At 34.2% G+C, this 26,760-nt stretch overlaps 1 long non-coding RNA gene across 2 annotated transcripts in view; it reads right to left on the reverse strand.

Annotated features, from left to right (window-relative positions):
• LOC311444170 overlaps nucleotides 1-26,760 on the reverse strand; it is a 62,294-nt gene that overhangs the window by 31,694 nt on the left and 3,840 nt on the right. Inside the window, exon 3 of one of the 2 annotated variants that reach the window (XR_014697681.1) lies at nucleotides 22,353-22,433. The exons of the other annotated variant lie outside the window; for it this stretch is intronic. This is a non-coding gene — a long non-coding RNA (uncharacterized lncRNA). The remainder of the gene's footprint in view (nucleotides 1-22,352; nucleotides 22,434-26,760) is intronic. 2 annotated transcript variants of the gene reach the window in all.

Consider the following 26,760-nt stretch of genomic DNA (forward strand, 5'->3'; position numbering starts at 1 on the left):
AGAAGTGTTTTTCCAGAGAAGCTTCGTTTGAGAGGCAGTGGAGTAATTCCTGCACCTTGGTCACAACCTAAGACTGCTTACTTAGTGTAATTGTATGTTCACAGCTAGTCACTTCTTTTCCTTAAATAGTTGCTTTCTTTTTCCAACCACAGAAAATGGAATCCCTGAGAATGAAGTAAAATCAAAAAGTACTCACATACAAAATATGCAATTCAAAATAAAGAACTACTTCCAAGAAAACTTTCCCTTCAGGTCAGATTTTTTTTTTCCCCTTTCCTTTCATCCATAACTGCTTCTATTTTACCCACACAATTTAAAAATCTGAGACTAATATGACTGATGTTTGAATATGATGATGAAGATGGCACCTCCCCATTCCCAATTTAGAAAAGCATTGTTATTCTTAAGGCCTGAATATATTAATAAAAATGTAAGTGTTCTAGGTTGTTTCTACTGACTAGAATACATACCGTGATTCACAAATAACCAACTCTCACAGACTTTCAATACCTCTCATAAAAAAAAAAAAATAAAAAAAAAAAAAATAATAATCTTTTTCAGTATAGCTGCAATGAATTTGGGGTAGGTTGAATTCCAAAATGTCTACCTTTGTTTTAAAGCAACTTCATGAAGTATTAAAAAATATACAAGATTTTAAAGCCACTGGACAATATATATATAGGGTAATCTTTGAAATTTTTATATAGTTCTGAGCACTTTCTTATCTTTCCTTGCAGCAAAGAAAGTATTCAGAAGGAAATAGAGTGGAGTTCAACAAAGATTATTGCTTGCATATGAAGACTTCCAAGGAAGTCTCTCCCTGTTGCTCACAGAAAAAGCAGGTTCTCTTGCTAAGTTACTGCTTCATCTACATGACAGAGGGAACAACATAACCTAAGTAACTTCCCTGAGCTCATTAATCATAGACAGGCATTCACTGCAAAAATATCTACTTCGTTTTAACACAATGCACTCATTACTAACTTAATGCAATTCCTGGTTACTATCCTGCTATTGAACATACAACCATGGGAAACAAAAAAACAACAAACACCACCACCCACAAAAAAAAAAAAAAAAAAAAAAAAAAAAAAAAGAAAAATTAAAGAGACTTTTTCTTGTTTCCCCATCCATACAGCAGACAAACATTGAAATGATCTCTGCTCTCAACATTTTCTGTGTGCATTTTAATGGATTGTCAGGAACACATGGTGAGATATGGATCTTGATTCCATTGCCCAGATATCTTCCTCTTCCACTCTTAGCTCTTACAGTTTATGTTCAATAGGATCTCATTTCCCAACCCCCCCCCATCCCAAAAAAAAAAAAAAAAAAAAAAAGAAAACAGAAGGATCCCTGGACCAACTGATGTTTCCATGCACAGAAGCAAGTGATGGTCATCATTATGTCTATAATTGTCTTGCAGATTAAAAACAAATGTAATTCAAAGTGTCCTGTAAAGTTTTCACCAGTTCAGTACCAAGTTGCAAAATCTTGTATATAATTCTGACAAATAAGTGTGAGATATGAATTTGATATCAGACTTTGCATAGCAAGACACTCAAAAAAAAAAGTAACAGTTTATTCTAAGTAGTCACAGCCTTAGATATTTGTTCATATATATTTGAATTATTTTGAAGATATTTCAGAGTATCTACAGACATTTTTATTAAGATACAGAAATCTTGTCTTGTTTTGGCACAAAATACATGTATTGTTTCATGTTCATCTCAGAAGGTCCACACCAGTAACAATCCTGCAACAGCCTACTTTTTGAGACCTCCTATCATTGTGGGGAAAGATAAATCTAAAAAACATTTCAAGCATGAAAATCTATTACATTTTTATGTCACCATCACTTTTCCTTCCAGGACAGAATGCTTCAGAGAACATTTATACTTCAGTATTCTTCTTGTTTTCTTCCTAGCTCATTTTCCCCATGGAAACTAGCTAAAGATATTGTACTAAGGGATTAAGCTCTTCAGCAAGATGAGTTGCACTGAGCAGGATGTGACCCAGTCATTATCAGCTTGTTTCCCATTTTGCAGATGTGTTCTTAGCTGGGCTTCAAGGAGCTCAATTTCACCAGCTGGATTGAGTAGCCTAGTTTATTTGTCCTTAAACTGCAGCAATGACCCTTTCATTTGATAACAATAGTGGTGACAGCACTGGAACAAGAGAAAGACTGGGAAAGGGAATTCTGACAACCAGAGTTTTACTATAAACTTTACTCACCTTAGGAAATTTTCATCTTCCTCTATATCTGACACCTTCCTCTACAGCCCTCTAAACATTTGGGCTCGAACTAGCTTAATGAATCTCATTAAACCAAAGACAGACTGGAATGTATCTGATATCTACACATCCTACTTCTTTGATCAATTATGTTTCTCACTTCTGTTCATAAGTTCATACATATTACAGCAAATCAATGTTTTGTTTTTAACTCAAAGATACACAAGATCTTTAGTACACATTTTTTGCATGATATTTTGCAGAATTATTTTTATCAATCATTTTTGAAAGATGCATTGAACAGATTAATTTATATTATTTCAGTAAAAATCTGTTTTAAACTAGTAGTTTTAATAAAACTACTTCCTAATTTGAAATGCTGCTTTTATACTACAAGCATTTCATAGCTCTCTGAGAGAATAGGTTATCACAAAATTTATTTTATTAATTTTCAAGGAAGTTCTTACTCTTTTTAAGACTTACAGAGTAGACATCTTTATTGCATAGTTAGTGATACCTTGAAATTACTATTTTATTTCAAATTGCTATACAAAACATTTTTCTTTTATTGGGAGGTGGATTTTTGAAGGTTATTGCTGTCATGAGAAACAAAAACCTTCCTTTCAGGGGCCAAATAAGAACGTACACAATAATCCATATAATAGCCTACCGACTGTTTCAGTTTGAAGTTTGGAAGGATTAGAGGTAGTTTATTCTTTGTTCTAGCATGCATTTGCAATGCTTCTGCAGTTTGCCAAAGCCGTATAAAATTGTTTGTGACAATTTCATAATATTTATTACTGCCAGTAAAGATTAAGCTGAACCACCTAAGTCATTTTATTTATAAATACAGAAACAATTGAAAGTGAGAGACTGCTACTAATTCTTTGATTACAGAATTGTCTGTTTCAAAAAGTGTTCTGCCTAAGGTCATTTGAAAAAGTGTACCATAAACTACAAAAAAAGAACATAACAGATAAAAAGTGGGGACAAAACTGCCAATATTTGCAAACAGCCATGGACAGCACTGGCAATCATACTGCCTTGCTGCCAGGCCTCATAAATTAAGCAGTGCTATGTGTGGCAACTAGTTGGATGGCAATCCTCTAAGGAACACAATTTTTATAGGCAGTAGTAATGGAGATTAAGTAGGTCTTCTCTTTTCACAGACTCACTACTGCATCAGTGCCCCAGCACTAGTAATAAGGTAACTAAGAGACACTACACTATACTAAAACAGTAGTTCTAGGGTCTAACTAAGGATACTTTAAGTAAGGATACTAAGGATTAAGGATACTTTTTTAATATAATCATAAGAAACTTGAAATAAATACAATATAAATTTAATTTGGTTACTGCTTGTTTACTATCTGCATCTTTGTGTTGGTTCCAGTGACCAACTGCCACTTACTCACTGGAGGATTTGGGGTACCCTCTAGTTCTTTCTCACATTTTATCATGCAATCCAGAGACACTAAACACTCTACAGATTAACAGACCAAAGCAGTTGGCTCATATACTCAACATATAACTAGGACAAACAGGCCTATAGGCTAAACTCCCACACACCTGATAAGACACCCAGAGAGCTTCAGACAGACTGCTGAGGGGACTAACCTTCAGGTGTGCTGAGTTACTGTCTTCCAATCCCATGCCTTTTCCCTGCTTCATGGTTTCATGCTACTATTTCTCCCCCCGCCCCCTCAATTCTTTAGTTGCTATTACCATCTCAATAATTACACTTCTGCCTGTATTTTTAATTTTACTACCTTCTGGCATAGCTTTAGCTTATCAACTTTAAACATCCTAATTTTCCTCAGTAAAACCAAGTTTAGGTCACATAACCACACTGCACTGAAATAAACCTTGGATCACAGACAGCTGAATCCCTGGGCTGAAGGCTGCAAATCCATTAAAATTGCTACGTGTCTTCCTGGTAGCTATTCTGTCTCAGGAAATGGAATAATTAGAGCTGGAAAATCTTGCCTATATACCTGTCTCAATTGACAAATAGTGAATTGCTCATTTCCCTGATTGTAATTTTGGATCAATGTGAAATACGGAGCAATAGACCCTTCTGTAATTTAAACATTTATAATTTGATCCTGGAGTATGCATTTGTTGAATTGAATAATTAATTTGAAAATTACGTTGTATAGAAATAAGCTTGTCACAAGACAGTGATGGGTTGATTTGCAAGGAAGTTGATTTGCAACCTTGCAATGAAAATATATATTTCAATATTTCATATTGCAATGAAAATATATATTGAATACTACCTTACCCTAGTGCTTAAGTGAATATCCAATGTAACAAAAACATGGGCTCATTCTTCTTTAGTGGCCCAGATCAAATGTGTCAATAGAAAATATAGACAGCTTCAGTGGGTCTGGCTCAATGCATATATCCACCCTTTTTTTCACTTGATGCTTATTCCCTTTTATTATTAGAAGTAAAGCTGGTGTTTCTTTTCTCCTTTGAAAATCATGCTTTACAGCCTTATGCATTCTTGAACATTAACTCTGATACTAAATCAGATCATAAGTCTCTTGATTCCATTTCCACCAGTACAGAGATTACAAGAAAACAGAGGAATTATGTAATTTTGCCAATGAGAATTGTTTTCCCTGAGCAGTACACTGCATTGCCAAAACTAACCTTTAAGCAGAATGAGTGTATTTTGGACCTTGAATTCAAGCTTACGGCAAAGCCAGAAAAAAGTTAAAATTTAAATAAACTCACAAAAATATTTGTAAAACCTGGACTTTTGTCCACGGTCTAGCAAAACTAGAAAAACTGGTGGCAACTTGCTTATTCTTAATGTACTGATGTGATATGTAATCTATTCAATAATTTTTGTTTTTAGCTTACAGCTAGAAGAAGAGAAACATACCTGGGCAAGTACCAGTGTGCTACTGTGTGTGCTTCGTGTTATATTTTAATAAAGTGAACTCAGAATCCATGCATTGCACTGGTTCAGTATATTTTTTAGCCATTTTATTAATTTTTTTTAAGCTTTCTGCACCAAATCAGGTGAGTTAAAAAAATAAATAAATCTGAAGTCAGTAGAAGTAGTGAAAGACTGCTGCTGTTTATGAGGAAGTGAACAACATTTTGTGATGGTTTAGTTTTTACTCTGTGTAGAATACACAAAAGGTCAAAATAAATTGCCTAGAGGCATATCAGTAGCACAAATTGTATACCTCCTGTTGCCTAGACATCATAGTGGTTTCTAAATTAGTCTACTTAAGTATTGAACACCACGCCTGACTTTATAACAAACCACACAATGGGATTATTGTCCTGTCAGTCAGAGGATAAGACTGAATACAACTTTCGCCTCCACATTATAGTGCTATGTAAGGTCACAAGGCCTTATAAACTCTCCAAAGATGCATCCCAGTTTGATACAAGGAGTTCAAAGATATCTTCGTTAGTCTGTTACTGTTCTATATAATGTATACGTTAAGATACGTGGGTTTCAGATTACTATGCCTTAACACTATTTATTATATTGATAGAACAGAGCAAGTATTTTTAAGGTGTTACTGCATTCACTATTTAGAATTAAATTTATTTACAGACAACAGTGACCAGAAGAAATTAGAAGAACTGGTTATAGAACCGCTACACAATATTTTTTACAGCTCATTCTCATTGAAGAAAAAATGTAGTCATGTGGAAGTAATGTATGGCATTAATAACAATGCAGATTTGTAAAAGGAAAGATGCAATAGAAAGGATCTCCATCCATTTCCTTTTATGACGTCTTCAGTTTGGAAGTGAGGTATTTTTTATTTCAGTGATAAATCTAGAAACACTTAAGCTATTACAAAGAATTACATCCTATTGATGAAATGCTACAGAGCTGTTCTATTGCAGTCTAATGGGAAAACACACAGTGAATAATAAGAAATCATATGAAGACAAACATCTTAATTAGTTAGATTGTACCATAATTCTATTGCAAGTTTTGCAGCACTATTACAAACTATTCCATTTATCTTTGCAGTTAGAAATACAGTCAACCAGTAAATATCTATTACAATATTTTACAATGCAGGAGACTAATCCTATTCCCATTAAATACTCATTGACTATAGAAAGAAACTTCACCTAGGATGTAAAGTCAGCTATAATTCCATGATTTTCCTTTTTTTTTTTTTTAATTATATGTATATTTATAGTGAGAAAATCTGCCATATCTGGGAATCTGCCATATATAAATAAAATTACCTAACATTCACATGATTTCCCTGCTTCTTTTTGCCCCATCCCACCTTAATAATCCATACAAACTTTTTGAAGATGGGAATGTTTTAAGCACTACATTTTTGAGATTTTTCTGGAGCTGTTTTTATAGGATGTATTTGAGCAGTCAGTACCTCTCCATACCTCTCAGCTAGAAATACTTTTATAGTTGCTTTCATGTCTGGATTTGTAAATTAAAAAACATATATGTTTATACATTCACTATACGAAAATTCTCATTAAGCTAAGCAGCTGAGAGCAGGGAGAAAGGGGCAGAAATACATAGCTCCTGCTATACAAGGGAAGTTTCCTTGCCCCTGATATCAACACATGACTGCTTATCCCATTTGTAATCCCTTTTCAGTTAGAGGCAAACAAATCAGCTTGGTATAAAAAGAGCAAAAACAAGTGGTTTTTTTTGTTGTTGTTGTTGTTGTTGTTGTCGTTGTTTTTGTTTTGTTTTTGAAGGATCTTCAGGAGTCAGGACAGAAAAAAAATCTTTCAAGAACTTCATATATGTGAGTGATTTATTACTTACTTAAGTAGGCATCAGTTACCACTTTTACTTGTCCTGAAGGTGTCCCCTATACTGAAATTTCCTAAATCTTAGTTGTCTTCCTTTCAGGTCTAACACATTTAAGGGCAATAACAAGAGCTCATGGCTTAAGAAATTAATGTTACTATTTTGTTAGATGCAAAAATCTTGGAGTTATAGATTTACAAGTCTGTAATGCAATAGTACAACATTATGTATGAAAATATACATTTATTTTAAGACTGTTTACTAAAATTACAAAACACTAAAAAGAAAGTCTATCACAGAGGTCATCACCATGCTGTGGAAGAAGCTGAATTTCAGCTCAGATCTCCCAAATGGGCATAGTCCTACCAGTTCTTGCAAACACTGTTGCAGAACAGCATCAAAATTAAATTAAAAAATAAAAAAAAAAAAGCAAAACCAAAACTTACTCACTATTCTATTACTTAATTTTGTTGTATAATCAACAGTACATTACTGTGGTACCACTGTGCTAAAGCAAGCACTTAAATATTATAGCACAGTAGCATACTAAAAGGATAGAAAATTTGAAAGTGTGGACAGAAAGGTGCACATTCTGGAACAGCAATCAGCTGGTTTAGGTTAAAGTGAGTGTGTCTCAGTCAATAATTACTATTTAGTCATAAATACTTAATCAGATAATTAAGTAATGAAACCTTTTCCAAGGCTACGCTAGGCATCAAAAGGACTCTGACCTAATATGCTTAAAATCACCCAGCAAAAAGAGGCAAAATAAATCTGTATGGGTATGTTTATACATGTATACATACACACACTGTAGCATTACATTGATGAGTTGTGCTCTAAGAATAAATGATCACATAGAAGTAATTTGAAGTGTTGAAGTATGAGGTAGAGAATGGAATACGCTTGATAATAATGGAAGTATAATGTTTATATTTGAGTAGAAGAATGTGAGTTTTTCTGTTACATGTTTAGCATCAGTATACAATCAGGCTAGTAAATTAAATCAACACTAAAGTTACAATAACTCTTTATGATACTTTATTATATAAATACAGATTCTACAGATCCTGTTGCAAAGTCTACTGATAAGGCAGCCTGGGTAGCCTGCTCTGAGGAACCTGCTTTGGCAGGGGGGTTGGACCCGATGATCTTTCGAGGTCCCTTCCAACCCCTACAGTTCTGTGATTCTGTGATGCTAAGTCAATAGTAATTACTGATTGATTAATTAATTGTTGTTAAATTGTTAAATGTCAGTTAATGTCCATTAACTGACAGTTAAGTTATGGACATGGTATCCTACACAAACAAATTTTAACTTGATTTTAATTTTAATGTCATAAAGCACTTCAGGGACATAAGCAAGTTTTAAGGCCTTAAATACATTTGTAATATTCAACCCTCTCTCAAGAGCTCCAAAGTTCCAAAAATCTTAATTCCGAATAGATGACTTTGTGGAATAATTTGCAGTACTAAATCCCCAGGAACCTAAAATTCTGCAGGGGTGAACGCTCAGAAGCATCTTAACTTCATAAAAACTAAGCATTTTTTGAACAACTCTAGATGTAACTGCACTATTTCATTCTATCAGAATCCACAGATAAGCCTGACTGCAGTCCACCTAAATAGAAATTCCTCATTGCCTGCCATCAGGGCCACCATCTAATACACATTCTCAGTCCCCACCTACCACATATAAAATGAAAACACTTTTCAGAAAAATGCATCAGTGTAGTTCAATCTATATCTCTTCCTTCCCCCCACCCACTGTGTTGATATAGGCTTTTAATCCACATGTTAGTTCAGTTAAAGTATTTGCAGATACCTGGGAATCTGGTTTATAAAGCCACTGATTAGCCTTAGCACAAATTCAAAAGTCAATTTAGAGAAAAAAATCTCTGATCATGAATCTGGTGCTACTACCCATGACCTCTGAAGTGGACCAGAGACTGTTTCCAAGTCTAAGATAAATTTGATTTTGCTTTTTTGGTGCATGTGTGCACATGCACCCTGCAGATTTCTTTGCTTCCTTACAAATGATAATTTCATCTTGGAAATGAGATATACCTTTCAAAGATTATTTTTATCAGAAAAAAAGCTAAAAAAGAAAACATTTATTTTACATAGAAGTGCTTCATAGTGTTTCAATACCTCAGTGAGTCTTATGGGTGTGACTCCCCCCAGACTTTTACCCATGTGGTCATTCTTGTGTGTGCAGGCTGAACATAAACTATCAAACTCCACTGTGGAAGCCAGACCACTCGGGTCTATGGATGCTAGTGTTATTCCCTTCCCCTCAGTCATCCAGAACTACATCCTAGGCCATATTATTTATCCTTTGAAATAAAGATACTGCTACATTAAACATCACTATAATCCTCTTTTATCTGCTTATTATCTTTTTTCTACTGAACTTCTGAAGTATCTGCTAGTAAGATAACATTGACTGCTTCTTTGAATAGCCTAAGTTTCACGAGAAAATTAATTTGAGAAATAAAACCTTTTATCTGTAGATTATTATCCAGATTCAAGTAGAATGAATTAGGTATATGTTTGCATGCTTGAGGAAAAAAACCCACCTCTTTTCAGGCTTGCCCCCTATTTTGTTTACACCAGTTATCCTTTAAGAGGGAGGTCTACTCCTCTGAAGCATCCTTCCCAGAAATCCCTTAATTGCTCAGCAGCAAGTTGCAAAGGGACTATTTTAAGTACTGATCTCCATTAACTACAGAAATTCATTTTACTAACAGTCTGCGGTGGAATCAGAAAAAAATGTAAATGTACATTTTTTCCTCCTTTCTTTCACAGATCTAAGAGATGATATATTGTTGTGTTCTAATAGACTAGAGCAGTCCTATAATATGCAAATACTACCCTAGTAGAGGTAACATTTGAGACAAAATTATTTGAAGGGTTATCTATTGAGAGAACTGAAAGTTATCATACAGTCGTGCAAGAAAATGTTGTGAGGCGCTTAAGTATCCCAACTCTAAATAGTACCAGATAAACTGTGGGTTTCATATATATATATATTCCTTATAAAAATACAGTGTGCGATAAGTAGAAAATCCCTTCCATTGTCATCCTGATTTGCACCAGAACATCGTGTGAGAAAGCCCACATGCTTTGCATATCTGAGAGCATTTGATGCTACACTTTTTGACACTACACCTCTCAGTTAAGTACTATGGACACTAAAACCTAACACAATCTCTTGACAACTTTGGTTCAGCCAAGCTGAATGATAATTCTTTGAGAGAAGCTCTGCATTAAAGGACAGTGATAACTGGTTAATTTGCTTTCACATAAGAAAGCAGAACTATACCTGTATCTCGATGGGATTCTGGCAGAAAAGTTGATGTAGTTACCATCAGGGCAGCAATGGAATACTTAAACACAATACACAAAACCCCATCTGACCACAGCCTGCAGCCTCAGCCTCCATAACACAAATACAAGCAGATAACAAGGTAACAGCAGTATTTCATTGCTTTTTGTCACTATTTCTTTTCTTCTGAATTTGTAATATGGAAGAAAATGATCTAATATTCAACAAAATAGTATTTCTCTGTTCTTAGATCAAGAACAAGTTTGGCTACAGTTGTATTTACACTAAAGCAACACTAAACAAAGAGCGAGTCTCCTCAAAAAGCAATTGCTCTTTTGAGTGCACCAGACACGCACAGCCACAGCAGGCATTCTGGCAGGAGTACAAGGGAATTCGGGTTGAAGAAAGGCATGCAGAGTGTAAAATCCATATGAGACTGTCTTCTGTCACCTCTCATGAAGCGTTTGGAAGGCAACAATGCGAACAGATTATATAATGCTGTTAAAATGTATTATATTTCTGTTTTTAATCTCTACCACAGAAGCTGTAATTGTTATTAAAGTGTAGCTTGAGTAATATATTGTCACTGAATGTATCATGTGCATTTGTGTAAGTGTAGTTGTATTTTGGAGCCATGACAGAGCAGCAAGGAAGCTATGCCTTCACATACATAATTGCTGGCCCTGTGCTAACCCTGGATAGCATATCTGACCTGTGGACCTAGACTACAATGAAAAGCGTCTTCTGGTCTAAAAGAAGGAAGGAGACTACAGAAGTACAGCTGAGGGTCCGCTTGCAGATTCAGGCTGCATCAGTTGGATGAATATTTAATAAACTAGGTATTTGGTAAAGAATGCTATTACTCATATATAGAGAAATAATGACCCATATTGCTATCTGGTTAAAAACTATTTATGTAACTAATAGTTACACATGGTACAGTGATGCATCAAATTTATATTATGTTTCATACCCACTGGTCAGTATATAAACCATACCCACAGCTATCATCAGAGAACTCCCAGTAAATCCTGTGATCTTTGAGTGACCTCAAGCAAGCAAGAAGAAAATAGAGTAAATTAAAATTAACCCACAACACCATTGCACTGTCAAGCTTACACTGAATGAAGTCAGCTTTGATCTCTTACAGCTGCAGGTCTGTCACCAAATTTGCAGTTACGAAGGCAACTTTCCTCTGACAGGAACATGCACTATGTACGGATGTCTTAAGGAACACATTCTGTAAAAACTTCTACAACTGCTGTAATGTCTGAATGACAATACATTCTAGGAAGGAAATCTAGAGAAGCAAAGCACACCTTAGGCATGAGACATAAAGACAAAATGGTAACAAGTGGAACAACAGGGTGCTGTACTTCTTGAATCCAAGTAATATGATGCAAAAGTAAAGACAATATAACAAAAAGAGAAATGATATGTTTATTTTAGATGTGTCTTAGCCACAGAGAATGCACTGTTGTAAAAAAAAAAAAAAAAAAAAAAACGGGATTAGGAGGAAGTAACTGTTACAGAAAGCATATATTTATATTCTCTTAAAATACTCAAAGACTCTTATTGAAGAAAAAGATTTCCCCCCTTCTATGACTAACACAAAGATGAAAACAGTAATGCCAATTATTTTTCTATATTTGATGAAAATCAACGTTTCCATTATATTATTTCCAAAAAATTAAACCCTGAGAGGTCCCAATGATATTACAATTGACTTCTTGTAGTAGGTTTTACTTAAACAAAGGAAACCACACAAACAGGACCATATGCTATTAAAGAATTATTTGGATGTCTTCAGGATGGTTTGGTTGTGTATTGGCAACCTGAGGCAAATATAAAATACTATAAAAAAATTGAAAATGACTAGAACTTAGGAAAAAAATGGAATACTATGGATATGCTGAAGTGTTCATCAAAACAGAAGACAAGCTTTTTTTTTTGAATATGTGATTAATTTATTTTTATTATTTGAGAGTTTTAATATTCATAATTTCTATGCTTTAATACTTCTGGTACTTTTTTTTAATATATATATATATATATATATACACACACTATAAAACTATTATCCAAGCAGTGATGTACAGAAATCAATAATACGAAGTGGAGATGTTAAATAGGAAATTGCTAGGTCAGAATATTTTGTTACCTTTTACAGATGCATTTTTGTTTTTGTTTTGTTTTAATCTACTACACTAATTAGAAAACAAAACAAAGAAATAAGTTTGTTTCTTGAATCTTAATATACATCAAAAAATACTGTCTTGAATATCATTTTCCTGTACTCGGTAGGAATTTGCAGCCTGGCGTATCTGTATTTCCCAAGGCAAACTAGAGAAATACTATTACAGTAGGATTTTTTTTTCCTTGAAGAGGACTTTGATATCCTCTATCCATTGTTACAGTAGTCTGTCTCTGAAAGTCATGAGAAATTAAACTCCAAATATTTTTAAATTTACCTGTAAATAAGCCCATGAAGAAAGTAAATATCTATGATTTTACTGTCCCACAATGCAAGTCCAAAACAAGTAAAATTACTAACCTTTGGAAGCATGAAGGTTAGGCACCAAATCTCTAGTGACATATTTAAATACAACTGTATATTTTTTCAGCCAAACTTCTCACACACAAAGAAATACTACAATACATGTACAATGAATCAGAGATGCGTTCAGAGATGCATCTGTGCATCTAACTAACAATCTGTGGTTAGTTTTCACTGCCTTGACTGAAAAAGCTTAAGATTAGGCAGGATTAGGCAAGATTTCCTTTAAAGAAAGAAAAGACACTGGACCTCTTCGATTGTTTTTATTTCCTGGCTGACTAGAAGTCAGTCCCAATAAAACTTTCTCTCTTAGGGCATATGAATCACAATATAGAAACTACAGTTACTTTCAAATCACAGCAGCATAGTTTTCTTGGCTCCTGGAAATTAACATTTCCTAGAAATTCTATCACACTTTAACTTTTCAAGGAATTTAAATGTTTATGTTAAACTATATGAATAATTTAATATTTGTAAATTGTCCTCCTCCTATACTGACTGGAAAGGAAAATTAAATGAGTTACACATCTATGATTTATCTAGAGCCTGTTGTCTTAATATCTACCCTCGTATCTGCTTAAGTTCTACTTTGGTTCATAATGATATAAGAACATCTGTCTGACCTTGCTAGGCCACCCACAACTACGTCTGTGGAAAATTTTGTCAGTTCAGCCTTTAGCTTTCACAATGAAAGCTGATTAAAAACCTCAGTGAATGTATTTATGTACACTGCTGACCATATTTGATTGCTCCAGTTCTCAAATATTTAGTCACAAGGTAGAATATCCATATATCCTCAAATTTATTAGAACACCCCAAAAATAATTCAATATCCAGGTCATCAGGCACAATACCTTTATGAAAGGAAACAAAAAATAGCAATCCAGAACTACCTGGAATCATCAATACTGAGGTTGACAGAAAGCAAAGCAATGTTGAGATGCTTGTTATGCAGTTGGCATATGACTATGCTATTCATCATGGAGGCAGTTATGATGTCCAACAGCATGTTATTTCACAGAAGCATCACAGAAATGCCAGACAGAGCATCAGAGCAGGAACTGACAGATCTCTGCAACACAGGCCTGTAGTTCAAGATACCAAGCAGATGCACTTGTGATGTGTCATCAGATTCTCTTTTACATGTACTTATTGTAGATCAAAGCATTGACAGAAGAGATGAAAAATTGCTGGCTCTGTTCTATCAGCAGGATTCTTTGATCAGAGGCTACACTTTTTAAAAAAAAAATCAATTTCTTTAGTATGCCTCAGTGTACTTACTGGATCCACGAATCTCTACATGCATTGTTTGTCAGTTCCCATAAACAGTGGTGAATCCTAATTTGCACCTTCATTGGATTTCCTTTGGACATTGTCATGGACTCACTGACCATGAAAATAGTTTTGTTGTCATCTAAATTTGCAAAGGTGGTAAATCCGGTGTCTGTGAAATTACAGCATGAGATAAGAAATCATCAATATGCTTGAGTCGATCTCTGCAAATTCAAGAGTTAATATTCTTCTCATCCCCTACTCTAAGATAGCCAAAGCAAGAATTTTAGCAGAATACATTGTAAAGCAAATTTTCCAGTGTTCAACACAGCTGATGCCTAAAGCTGTGCCATGGTGGTTTTTTGTTTGTTTGTTTGTTTTTGTTTGTTTAGAAATTCCAAGTTATTAAGAGCTTCTGTTACATTACCTCTGCTCAAAGTAGCCAAGCACAGTCAATAGGTGGAAATGCTTGCCTGACCTCCAGGAGAGACTAATCTCTGCCTTGCGCTTCAGCCAACAAGTTAACATCAGAGGTAAACTGTAGATAATGGCCCAGCCTCCTCTTGCATGAGCACAGCTGTACAGAATTAATTTTTTAAACTCCTACTTGGATGCATCAAAGCCTAACATGACATCAAACAACGCAAAATACATTGGCCCTGTTCTGAACAGAGGATTGGATCAGACATCACTCAGAGGTTCTTTCCAGCATTGTCCATAAAGCCTCTCTATCTCTTGGTATAAATTCAAGTATGAATCAACATTTATTGTTAAAGTACGCACAAAATATCCGAATTTTTGATTCAAATTTAAATTCTGTTCTAAAACTTACTTGTTTGTACAACTGCAAAAACTTGGATGCAACATTTCAATTTGACTTTTTAAATTTTAATCACTATTAGCAGCTTCCTTGCTCCCAGCCCACCTAGTCATAGCATTAGGATGTAGTGTTAAATGGAAAATTATCAGGAAAGTTTGATTATTTTAATGTATTTGAGGAAAATACAATCTGTGATTCTTGATACTATCCTTTCACTTGTTTTATTTTCAATAACCATGCCACCTGCTATGCTAAACATAAAATACATTTGAATAGTGTAGTGCCCAGCCTCCTCAATAATATCATTTCAACAAGGCTATTGAGGAAAAAAAATTCCAGTGTGCAAGAGTCTCAGACTAAGGCACTACCCTCCTGGTTTCTCTATCAAACATATCACAATTTCCCTGTTACAAATGCGACTAAGAGAGCTACACTAGTTTCAAAACACAAAATGTGTTCTGGGGCACCAAGAGGCAGCCATGGCCTGCAGGCAAGCTGGGAACTGGAAGATGACGATCAATAGCATACAGGACTTAAAGAGCAAAGTTTCAACATTCATCTGTTGCAAAAGAAAACATTTACTGTGCAACCAGAGAGAATCATGACTTAAACAGTTACAGTACTATAGGTCAGAAAAGAAATTTCTGGCTAGCTACATTCACACTACTTGGAAGCCTTTTGCACCATGATAGGCTGCTAGCATATGGGTACAAACTAAGTAGTTTAGCTTTTGCTTCAAGTGCTAAGCATATGGATGAAGCTGTGCAAAGAAATTTTTGTCACTCCCTGCACTCCACCACCCACATAGATGTTCAAAGGATCCATTCTCCCAGACTCATTTCCCATTTTGATAACAATTTAATCACTAATGCCATGCTTTTATGCCATTTTAATCAAGTTTGAAGCCTTTTTACTACAAGCATGTATGAAACTATTTGTTCAAATAACACATTCCCAACTTTCCTCTTTCACTGCTATACTTCATCTCTTCTTTGTAGATGTTATCATGATCACAACTAAGAAGTAAGAAAGGCAGGAATCTCACTGTATTCAACTCTATACCATGTAGAAATAATCCTTGACCCCAAAAAATTTGTAGTATGAAAGAAAGACACATAGTATAAGGAGTGTCATATGGGCAGAGATGACAAGCCATTGCACCCAACAGATTAGCATTTTAAAAGTATTTTATTTTTTGCACTTGAAATAGACTCCATTCTAAATAAAATTAAAATAATAAAACAAAACAGAAACCCAGCAATTTCATCATGTTTCTGAATATCTGCATCCTAAGGGGATGCAAAGGGGTTTCATGAAAAGCATTAGAGAAAAATGCAGAAAGTATTCCTAAAAAGCAGCCAGAAAATTCCTAGGAAGTAGTTCATGAATTCTTATAAAGCATCATGAAACAGCCTTAGAAACCATATGTGGCATTCACAGAACACAAGCGAAAATATTTCAAGAAAGCTCTTGAGAAATTCATAAAAAGCAGGTGAAATACTTCAGTATAGGGCATCCCCAGATAGCTCATGTTGGAAATTCACACAAAGGTTTTAAGAAAAAGATGAAAAGATGAAGAAAACTTCCTTTACAAGAAGTTAGTTGTTGTTTTTTGTTTGCGGTGGTTTTTTGTTTGTTTGTTTGTTTGTTTTTGTCACAGTATTTGTCTTCCCAGATTGAAAAACTAGATTTTATTCAAGAAGTAAGAAAGTTCCTGATCTTATAACCATTTCCATTTTTGTTCCCCTCATTCTGTATGTGCAAATAGACAAATGGCTTTTGCTGACTTGCAGACAGAAGAGTATGAGAAACCTTTTGGACACTGAAGACAGAGAGTTTATAAGACCTTCTTCCCCAAGTAGATTTATGATAATCCACAGAAATATTAAACTAAAGGAAACAATAAGCCTTTGTGTCACTGGAAAAAAAAACAAAACAAAACAAAACGCCCAGTTTGACAAAGAGACTAATGGAAATTGATATTTTTTCTGAAAAGTGTTCCCTTTCCTCAATATTGACAGGAGTCAAAATTTTAAAGTGACAAATATAACAAATAAAAAAAAATCAGTAGACCAAAGGCCAAACACTCACTCTAACTTTATTTGCCTGTCACAACTAACATGATTATCTGAATCTAAGTGTGACATTTACCAGAAATGGTAGCATTAATAGGTCATGTAATACGACTAGAAAATGTGAAAAGATTTGAGACTACATCAAAATATTTAATATCATTTTTAATCCAGATGGCAAGCAACGCAGAAAATGATAAAAATAAACCTATCCTGGTGCTTAGGGTACAAGCACCCTTAGATGAGTGCCAGCTGTTCAGCTATTGCAGTTTTATGCTTCTTTGAAACACTCAGGGGCCTATTAAGCACATAGACCATGTGCTTTTTTTTTTTTTTATTACTGAATAGGTACTGCAAAATCCTACGAAGACATTTAACATCAAATAATTTTAAAAAGATACAGCTATAAATACACAGGGAACACATGCAAGTCCAAGAGCAATGAAGTGACAAATAACATTACAATTTCTTTGTTTTCTATGCGTATTTGCATATGTATTAAACCCACCCATGAATCAGACAGACCTCTGTACATTAGCAACACAAAAGTTGAGCTTCCAAAACAAGCTAGATAGTCTTGTAATGTCCTGCCAGGGTTAAAAAAAAAAAAAAAAAAGTATTTAACCAGTTACAGCAAACACAGCAGCTCTAGCAGTGGAAGTTATTAGGATAATAACTGTTTATCCAAAAATAACTCATAATAAAGCACTCATGAAACCCACCTGGCAAAGACAGGTTCAAGGCCTTAACCTGAAGTAGGTAAGTCAGACTTTCACATGGAATACAAGTATATTATCTATAAACAGCAATAAATTAAGCCTATCTTCCTGACTGCTACAGGTCTTCAAATGCTGTTCAAAAATCATTTATCTTTGCCACTAACAAAACTTTCAAAAGCAGTACACTGTATTATTAAACAAAATAGATTCAACTCTGGGTATGCAATAAAAGATTAGATAGCAGTAATGAAAGGATTCTCTCATTTCTCATAATTATACTATAGCATCGTTGAAACTTGCACCAGAAAAACCTCCCTTTACCTGCCTGTAGTCTGACCTCCTGTGATAAAGTACTTTTAATATTATATTCAATATTCTTAAGTATTCGTTAGATTATATTTAGTTCTCAACACTTATAATCCAAAGAGGTTCTCAGGGGCATAAAGACTACATGACAAATTTTAGGGTCACATATTCTCAAGGCTTTCTTTTGAAATGTCATCCTTTCTACATTATCTAAAATTGTGAGTAACCTCCAAAATTACTTACAAGCCACAATCTTACCCATTGGTAAATTACATGCTATTAATTAGACAAGATCAATAACAATCATGTAAGTTTTGGCCCTACTGTTACCCTGTTATCTATGTCATTGTTTCACAACAGCTTACCTTGTGCTCATACACAGGAAGAATACTCTCAGAAGTAGTTTACTTGTTTATCATTCAGTTCTTTACTTTGTGTGCCTTTTAAAACACACACAGTCTTAGTATAACCTATGAAATTACCTGCCTGATAAGAATAAAATTATCAGTGACAACAATTTCCCAACAATTAAGTTGATTGACCAATTCAGAAAAAAAGCAAAAGTATTGGGATCCATGAAACTTTGCAGGATAGCCAAACCTTATGTAGGCAGCCTACAGCTGATGCTTCCCAAGATCATTTACTTCTTTGTGGCACTGTTCAGACAAAGTGGTAATGACATCTGTAACTAACATTTGCTTCCCAACTGAAAAGTCAGTTACCTCCAGTTTCTATGAAAACTATTTTATTTCATAATTAGCCTAATCTAACTGAAAATTTCAGATCCACTAGATATTCACATTAAGAAAGGCCCAGTAAAACTGAGTCATGTGACTATTACGCGTAAGTAACAGAAGTAGAATTTATTTACTATCAATAATGTTATTGATGGAGATGCATGAGAAATCAATTACTTCATATTCTGACAGGTGATATTTAGACATGGACTTTCACTTTAGCAATGTTAAAAACAAAAGCAATGGCTTATCAGCCTGCAAACATCCTTTTCAGTAACTCAAAGAAAGCAGCAGTGGGAGAACTGATCACTAGTGCTGATAAAATACCAAACAATCCAGAGAAGTGTAGGAATGGAATAATACTGCCTCACTATGTTTGTTGTCCATAATCATTCCCACCAGAATTAACTTTTGTCATTTATTTTCAACCCCCTGACAGAATCTTGTAACAATAGCTGTTGTTGGATTTTTTATTTATTTATTTTTTGTGGTGGTGGTGGTGTTTTTGTTTGTTTGTTGATTGTTCGTTTCTTGTGTAGGAATGGAAAGTAAACTTCCCTCATTTTAAAATGAGGTCTTTTATCTTCAACGTGATAGTTGTGCAGTTTACATTTGATAGATATTCAAAATGCATTTGGGATAAACAGTGCTTTCTGAACTTGTAGCCTCATATGAGGTGACACACTAGATATGATGTCATCTTATTGTAAAGTAGTTGTAAGTAGCAACTTATCTGAAATCAGTTTGTTTTATTGTTTAATTCTTAGTTTTACCTTATATTTATTTTAGCACATGCATCTCTGTAGGGGACAAAAAGAGGCTTTGTGAGACAAAAGTAATTTTTAAATTCTATCAGGCAAAGCAATCAGTGGATGGAATAAAAAATGGTACAGGTAATATTACATTTTAGTAAATACTATAATCTTATTCTTAATGAAATAATCCTTTCAAGAATAATTCAAATCAATTTTGATGAAAGTATTTCTGCACAGTTTTTAGGTACCCTGGAATACAGGAAGGGAATAAATGCATCACTAAGCTAGAAAGATCAAGCTTGGAAATAGTCCAAATAAACTATCAAGTGATATGAACATTATAATCATTAGAAAGATACCATAAGTCCAGAGTTAGCTGTATTTAATTCTATTTTTAAACATCATGCTTTCTGAGGAATCCAACTGGGAAAACAAGAGCTATTGCAAAGTTTTAGAAAAAAACAGAAAAGTTAAATTTCATCTACATAGATTAATATAATTTTCTTAAATGAGGGGAAACAGGAATAGATAAAGCTAATTTCTCCCAAAGAAAATGTATAACACAGCCTTGGGAAAAACAAACAAACAAGAAAAACTACAGTAAGCACTAAAGGCCATGAAATTTATGGGTGATATTGTTCAACGTGTGATAAACTAACAAATTAATTTTGTTTACACACAGAAGCAAAACACAGAACTTGAGAACAGAAAGGGAAGCTAGAATATCAAAATCAATATGAGGCAGGTAATTATTAGAAGCGTGCAAAACCTTGAAGTGAGCCAGAGAACTACAAAAGGGTTAGCAGCAGTAAGAAACAGAATTAAAAGCTGACTGACAAAAAAAAAATTACTCCATCATTTTCAGGTGATCCAAGGCTAAGCATTGATCTAGAATAAAATAGAAAACATTACTTAAGATAATAAAGCTATGCAAAGCCAGAAATAACTACGAAACGCAAGACAGTGAAGTACCAAATGTTAAGTCCCTGGTAAACAGTTTTGAAACAGAAGACTGATGGATCAAAAAACATTAGATAACAGACTAGACTGCTAACTGAAAGCACATAGTGCTACAGTCTACAAGCCACTAAACCAAAGGCCTTGCATATCACAAGTGACAATGAAGAAAAACACACCTGAGGAAAAAGTTGTTGAACAAGTTATCAAGGAGAAGTCTGACCAGTGGTGTGATTAACCAGTGGCATTAATTAACTTCACCAGGTTAATCACAGAAGTGCTGGCAAAAAGAATTAAAGCAAGCATGTTACACAGATCTAGAAGGAAACAGTTTTTCCTGAAAGACTGAAACCATGTTAATTTTCAGTGATTAACTGGAGTCTAAGTCAAGCTAATTAAAAATTACAAATGTTCAGGTAATGTAAAAATTGCAGAAAGAGTTGGACTGATTTTCACCTCAAAGAGATCCATCATTCTAAATGGAGCACTCACTCTCAAGACTCACCCATCTGGTTACGCACTTAATAAGCCTGTGTATTCTGTAGTAAATACTATCTTTACTAAACCATTGTGTGAATCTAGATCCTTAATAAGAAACGCAAGGCTCTTCTATACCTGATAAATTCAGAATGTAAGTTTTCAAAACAGCAGCCTTAACTTGTTTAGGGACTTTGGAAGTGTACCTATAGGCTTGACAGTATCAGAAGAACTACAATAAAAGTCTACTCAAACCCTTTAGTAGGACAAAAATAAAGAGCATGGGGTAGAACTGGAGGGGTAGGAGTACTCCTGTGCCTTCTCCCAGTAAAGATCCAGTGACAAGAGAGCCTGGGTACGAGCACACAGTAAAGGAAAGTGCTCTCAAAAACCATACCTCAGCTACATGCCCGTACATTCCCACTTCTGCTGTTTTAAGGAAGTTGTTAAGGATGTTAAGGATGTTCTGCTGTTTTAAGGAAGTTGTTCTTAAGGGAAGCTTGCACCATTGGAAGAAACAGAGGTATGCAGCAGGAAGATTTATGTCTGGGTAACTGCAATCCCCTTTACTTTATACTCAGGATGTTCTCCAAGCTCCTTAATTTTGATCCTTTACATTTTGCTCTGCATTCGGGGCTATTGTCATTGCTCACTATTTCTAGGGCATTTTTTTTTTTTCCTAAACAGTTACACACTGAACTGGAATTGTAAGTAAATACACAAGGTCACAAATTAAAGCTGGAATTGTATGCATCTCCAATGAGTAGTACTTGGAACAGCTTTCTGTTCCTTTTTGAGAATGCATCCACACCAGACACCAAATTTTTCAGCTTTGCAATTATTCCCCGACTTCTGCTCTTTGTCTGTATCTGTAAGTCTCATTTCTAAGGTCAGCAGATACCTAGTTGGTTTAATATACAGGCATTTATTTCTGGCAACAGTACTTCAGTCTTTATTCTTTTAATTAAAAAGACAGCAGAAAGCATTGCCTTCCATTTCATGACTTTCATATTTCATTTAAATATCCCTACCTTATTTAAAAAGTCATTTCCAATTTTTCTGTTTAGCATATAACTTTAATAAATTTCATGACTAATCAAGAAGTTGAGATGAGGATTATGAAGACACTCAATGCACACAGAAAGGAAAGACAAGGCAAAACAAGATTTTATGCAGAGGTCTCAGCTCTTTCACTTGCTCATCCACATTTGAAATGATTTATTGGCTGTTGTACCAGATAGTAGAGAAAAACTAATTTTATGCTGAATATATAAAATATTTGAACAGAGACAGAAGTTGCATAGAGTAATCTCAAAAAGAAAGAGTGAAAATAATGAACTTACCAAAGCTGTAAAAGTTATCAAAGAACAAAATACAAGTCCAGAAGATTCCAAGCTTGCCAAATAATGCACTTCTCAGTTAATCTAGGAGTGAAATTGAAACAAAAGGTATGCTTTTGTCTGACGTTTGGTTTTGCATTTGTCTGACCTTTTCTGTGTTTGTTATTGGTTTATAACAATAAAGACATTCAGATGATCAGCCCTATCTGAGGAATTATGCAGTAGATGAAGAGACACTACCATATTATGACAATATGCTGCAAAGCTGTATTAAATGCCACTGAGTATGCTTCTTCAGGCATCTAGAATATGCCCTCCAACTTATCTACTGCTTCAGTCAGCATTAAAATAAATATACTGCTTTTTCTAGATATTATCTGCACCTAGCACTTTCCTATATGCCATAGGATGTCAGATATTCAGAACTTTATTTTTAGAAGTGTTTTGAATATTTTAATATGCAAAACTCAATTTCTAACAATGTTTTTTCCTCAATTTCCTTTACCTTGGTAGATTTTTCCCTTCCAGTTCTTAGCTTTGGTTCTGTAAGTCAGGAACAACTCCTCAACAGTAAGCAAATCACCCAACAAAAACTATTATTAAAAAAAATAATAATAAATAAAATAATAAAAAAAAAAGTCTGGAAATATTCTAGAAAGGTGGAAAACTGGATTAAATAAAATCTAAAACAAGAAATATAAAACAAATCTGACAGTAGAGTCTATACTGTTTTACTTATAACACACTTGTCAACATTATGTATGCACATGAATGCTTGCTTTGGTTTAAGATTACAAATACTACCAGCATCATTGTAAAAGCATGCACAGAAGCCAAAAAATAATCATTCTATTCCATAATGTCTGTGTTATGCACTACAATATCACACCAAATAAGCAGGAGATACACCAATATCTAATTCTAATAGAGAGAGTAGGAAAGTGATGAGGTTTAATGTTTTAGTAGATATAAAATAATAAAAACCTCTAAGGATAACTTTTAATGTTATGGAATTGCAGTCTTTTTTTTTTTTTTTAAGCCATTTGGTTCATAACTCAACTTTTCGGTTGCAATTACAGAGAAAAAGGCCTTTTTATGGGCCACACTGAGAAGGAAAGGACAGGCAGATTTCAGCAACTTAATTCACTGCAGCATGCTGGAGTGAAAGAGATAAAACATTCCATTCAAGATCTTCACTTAGCTACATATAATCCTAGTTTTTATTATTTTTGAGGATAAATACATTTTTATGTTACAAAGGAGAAATGTATTTGCATTAGAAATAAGTGCTAATGGTATATATATGCAGAATTCTCGCTAAGACATATTGACCAAGACTGCTATGATAACAAGGTTATATCAAACATTCTGAATCAAATGCTATTCCTGGATATATTCAGTTAATTCCTGGCAACTTCAATGGAAATTGTATGTGCCTGTAGAATTTGCACAGTTGCCTACAGTTTCCATATGTTTGGAAACTCTTATGAACAGAAGCCACAGCTTTTACTTGGTACTCCCCTTCTCAAACTTGTCATCACTGAAATGATCACTTCTGAGACACCAGGAAAGTTATACAGCTTTAGTATGGCATTGTAGACAGATCCATACCATGAATTTTGTATTTATCACTTAGATTCTGAAAACTTCTACAGCCCCCTTTAATTTCAAAATGCTTCTTAGACTTGGTTCTGCAGAAACTGGCCATACCTGTCATATCTCAGTGAGTTATAGCAGAGTGCAGTAGGTCTTATGCATAAAAATCTCAGTTATAAATGTCTTCTGCAGTGCATGAGTTTGTTTTTATGACTAGAAACTTTTCCAGATACAAAATTTATATTACAAATATTATTTAATTTTTAATACTATTTATATTACAACTCACACCTATTGTATCCAATTTTTATTCAACTCACCTATAAACTAGAATTTTTTCCCACATATAGAATTTTAAGATTCCCTCTCAGGGATGCCTGTTCTTACCAGCCATCATTTTAATGATATATAATAGTAACCTGTCTTGAGAGAGAAGGGTCTCTAATGATGTATAGCAGTATAATAGGTTCTCAGAGCACACTGATGACATGTTGCAACTATACATCATCAGAGGAGCAGACATCAAGATCAAGAGTTCAGAGGATACACATGACCAGAGTACAACCATAAAGAAAAATGAAAGAGAACCACAAAGCCATTTCTGGTCATTCTGTCAGTTTGTGGCTAAAGGTATCCCCAGAGCCAGAGGTTTAAACACCACATGAATTCAGGTACAGGCCTAAGATGACAGACCTTAGGTGATAAGAGCAGCCTAGCAAGAAGAATATTTCTTCTAACCAGAGTAATGCTTCTAACCAGCAACAAAAGTTTCATTCTCTCTGCTCCTATTATGGAAAGATCTTCCATTCACTAGACCTTGCACATACTTTCAAGTGCAAAAGCTCTGAAGATAAAGTGTTTAGTTATGTGCAAGAAAATAAACAGAACTATTAATTATTCTTTCTTACAATATAAGAAGCCAGAGCAAACATGGGAATCAGCATGTTGCAGACTGAAAACAAAAAAAAAAAACACATATTTGATACTACACAGTGTATATTGGTTGCAAAAGAAATTAGATTAATTCTAGAGAACATTAAACAAAGGTTTGAACTACTTGTTTTAATTTTTAATATGAATAAGCATGTGCAAGTTTCTGCAGTATCACAGGAACGGCAAGTTCACCCTTACTGAATGAATATTAAAAAATGTATTATACATAAATGTGCATTTACTAACATAAACCTATTTTTATTATACATATACACATTTAACCATGCAAAGATTCATAAGGACTTATGACTACATATGAAGCGAGAGCCACACAAAAAAAGCAAGACTTAACTCTAGTCTCGGCTTAAATCAATAGGAAATATTTCTATTAGCATTATCTAGCTTTATGCACTACTACGCACCTCTACTTCTTAAATATAGAGACAAATACCTTAGGACAAGAGCTGATAACTTCACCAAATAAGAGATAGTAATTTAGACATCCATCAGAAGAGAATTTGATTTATGCTTCATTTCTTAATTAAGAGATGTTAGTTTTTATGTGTTATATAATTCTGTATAGCAGAAGACATTGCTGTCACTAGCTTGTTTTGTGAGATTCCTTTTTGTAAAGGCAGGCTTCAAATTATTTACCAGTTTGAGATTTCTGTCTACCTTAAATATATATAACACGGACCTTGCTTTTTTCCAGTGACCTAATAAGTCACTAAAAGTACTTTGTGAATAATAACATAGTGCTTCCAATTTGATATCAGATGTTATGAGTTAAGGAAATTTTCAGGTTATGTCATCAATATTAACATTTTTTTCATCATTATAACTCTTGAAGTTTGTCCTATTTACAGTAAAAACAGAAATGGCTGTTCAGCAAAAAACAAATTTTTATTATACACTGTTTTCTTACAATGTTAGTCAAACATTTTATATTAATTCAGACATTTATATATATATGTATGAACTTATGTTCATGTTTTCTTTTGTCATAAATTCTTTGAAGCTGCTCATTCTTAAGCATCTTAAGATCTGAGGTAAGGTAAATTGGAAAAATATTGCCAAAATGGCATCAAATACCACAAGTTGGAGCTTCTGCGAGTATTCACAACCCAGAACAAAATCTTACGCGGAAATGCTTACCAGTGTATTTGTGCAGTTAAAAGTCCACGTTTATACACATTAACCCAGAAAATCTGTACAAGGGTTTCCAGCACAGATCTGAATCAGTTTCCACCCCCAACCTGCCCACCTCACATGCAGCCAAGGGTTCTAAGGGGCCAAAACAGCATGTCCTTTGATATTGGTATACTAGTTTCAAGCACATTTGTCATAGCTTAGCTGTATTAATGCAACTTGCTACCATATTTTAAAAACAGAAAATGAACATCTATCAAATTTTGACTGAAACATTTTTGAAGTTACATTTAGAGGTTTACAAGTTTTCTTTACTGTCTTGTTGACTCTACTGTGTTATTCTTTCTTTATTTGTTTTTGAATCATGACAAAACAGGAAAATTAATTATGGAAAAAGGGGGACAGCAAGACAAAACTCTGCAGTGTAACCAGTTGTTTTGTCTTTTCCTCTTGCCTTTTTCTCGCCTAGCGTAAGTGAAATGAAGGAACACTCAGAGAAGTATTATAAAACAAATGTTTTGAAACCATTATTAAAGTTACTTATCATCACATTGCTGTTATTAATGTTGTAGCCATGTAATAGTAGTAGTAACGTAGTGTAGTAGTTCATGTAAATGTAAACCCAACATATAATAAAAATATAATTTCATGCAACAGCTTTTTTTCCCCTTTGCAGACAGAAACAGATGTGGAAATCAACAAATCTGTAACACAGTTCAAATTGACCCAATTC

This window comes from Aythya ferina (genome assembly GCF_964211825.1).
Source record: "Aythya ferina genome assembly, chromosome: 13".
Classification (NCBI taxonomy): domain Eukaryota; kingdom Metazoa; phylum Chordata; class Aves; order Anseriformes; family Anatidae; genus Aythya; species Aythya ferina.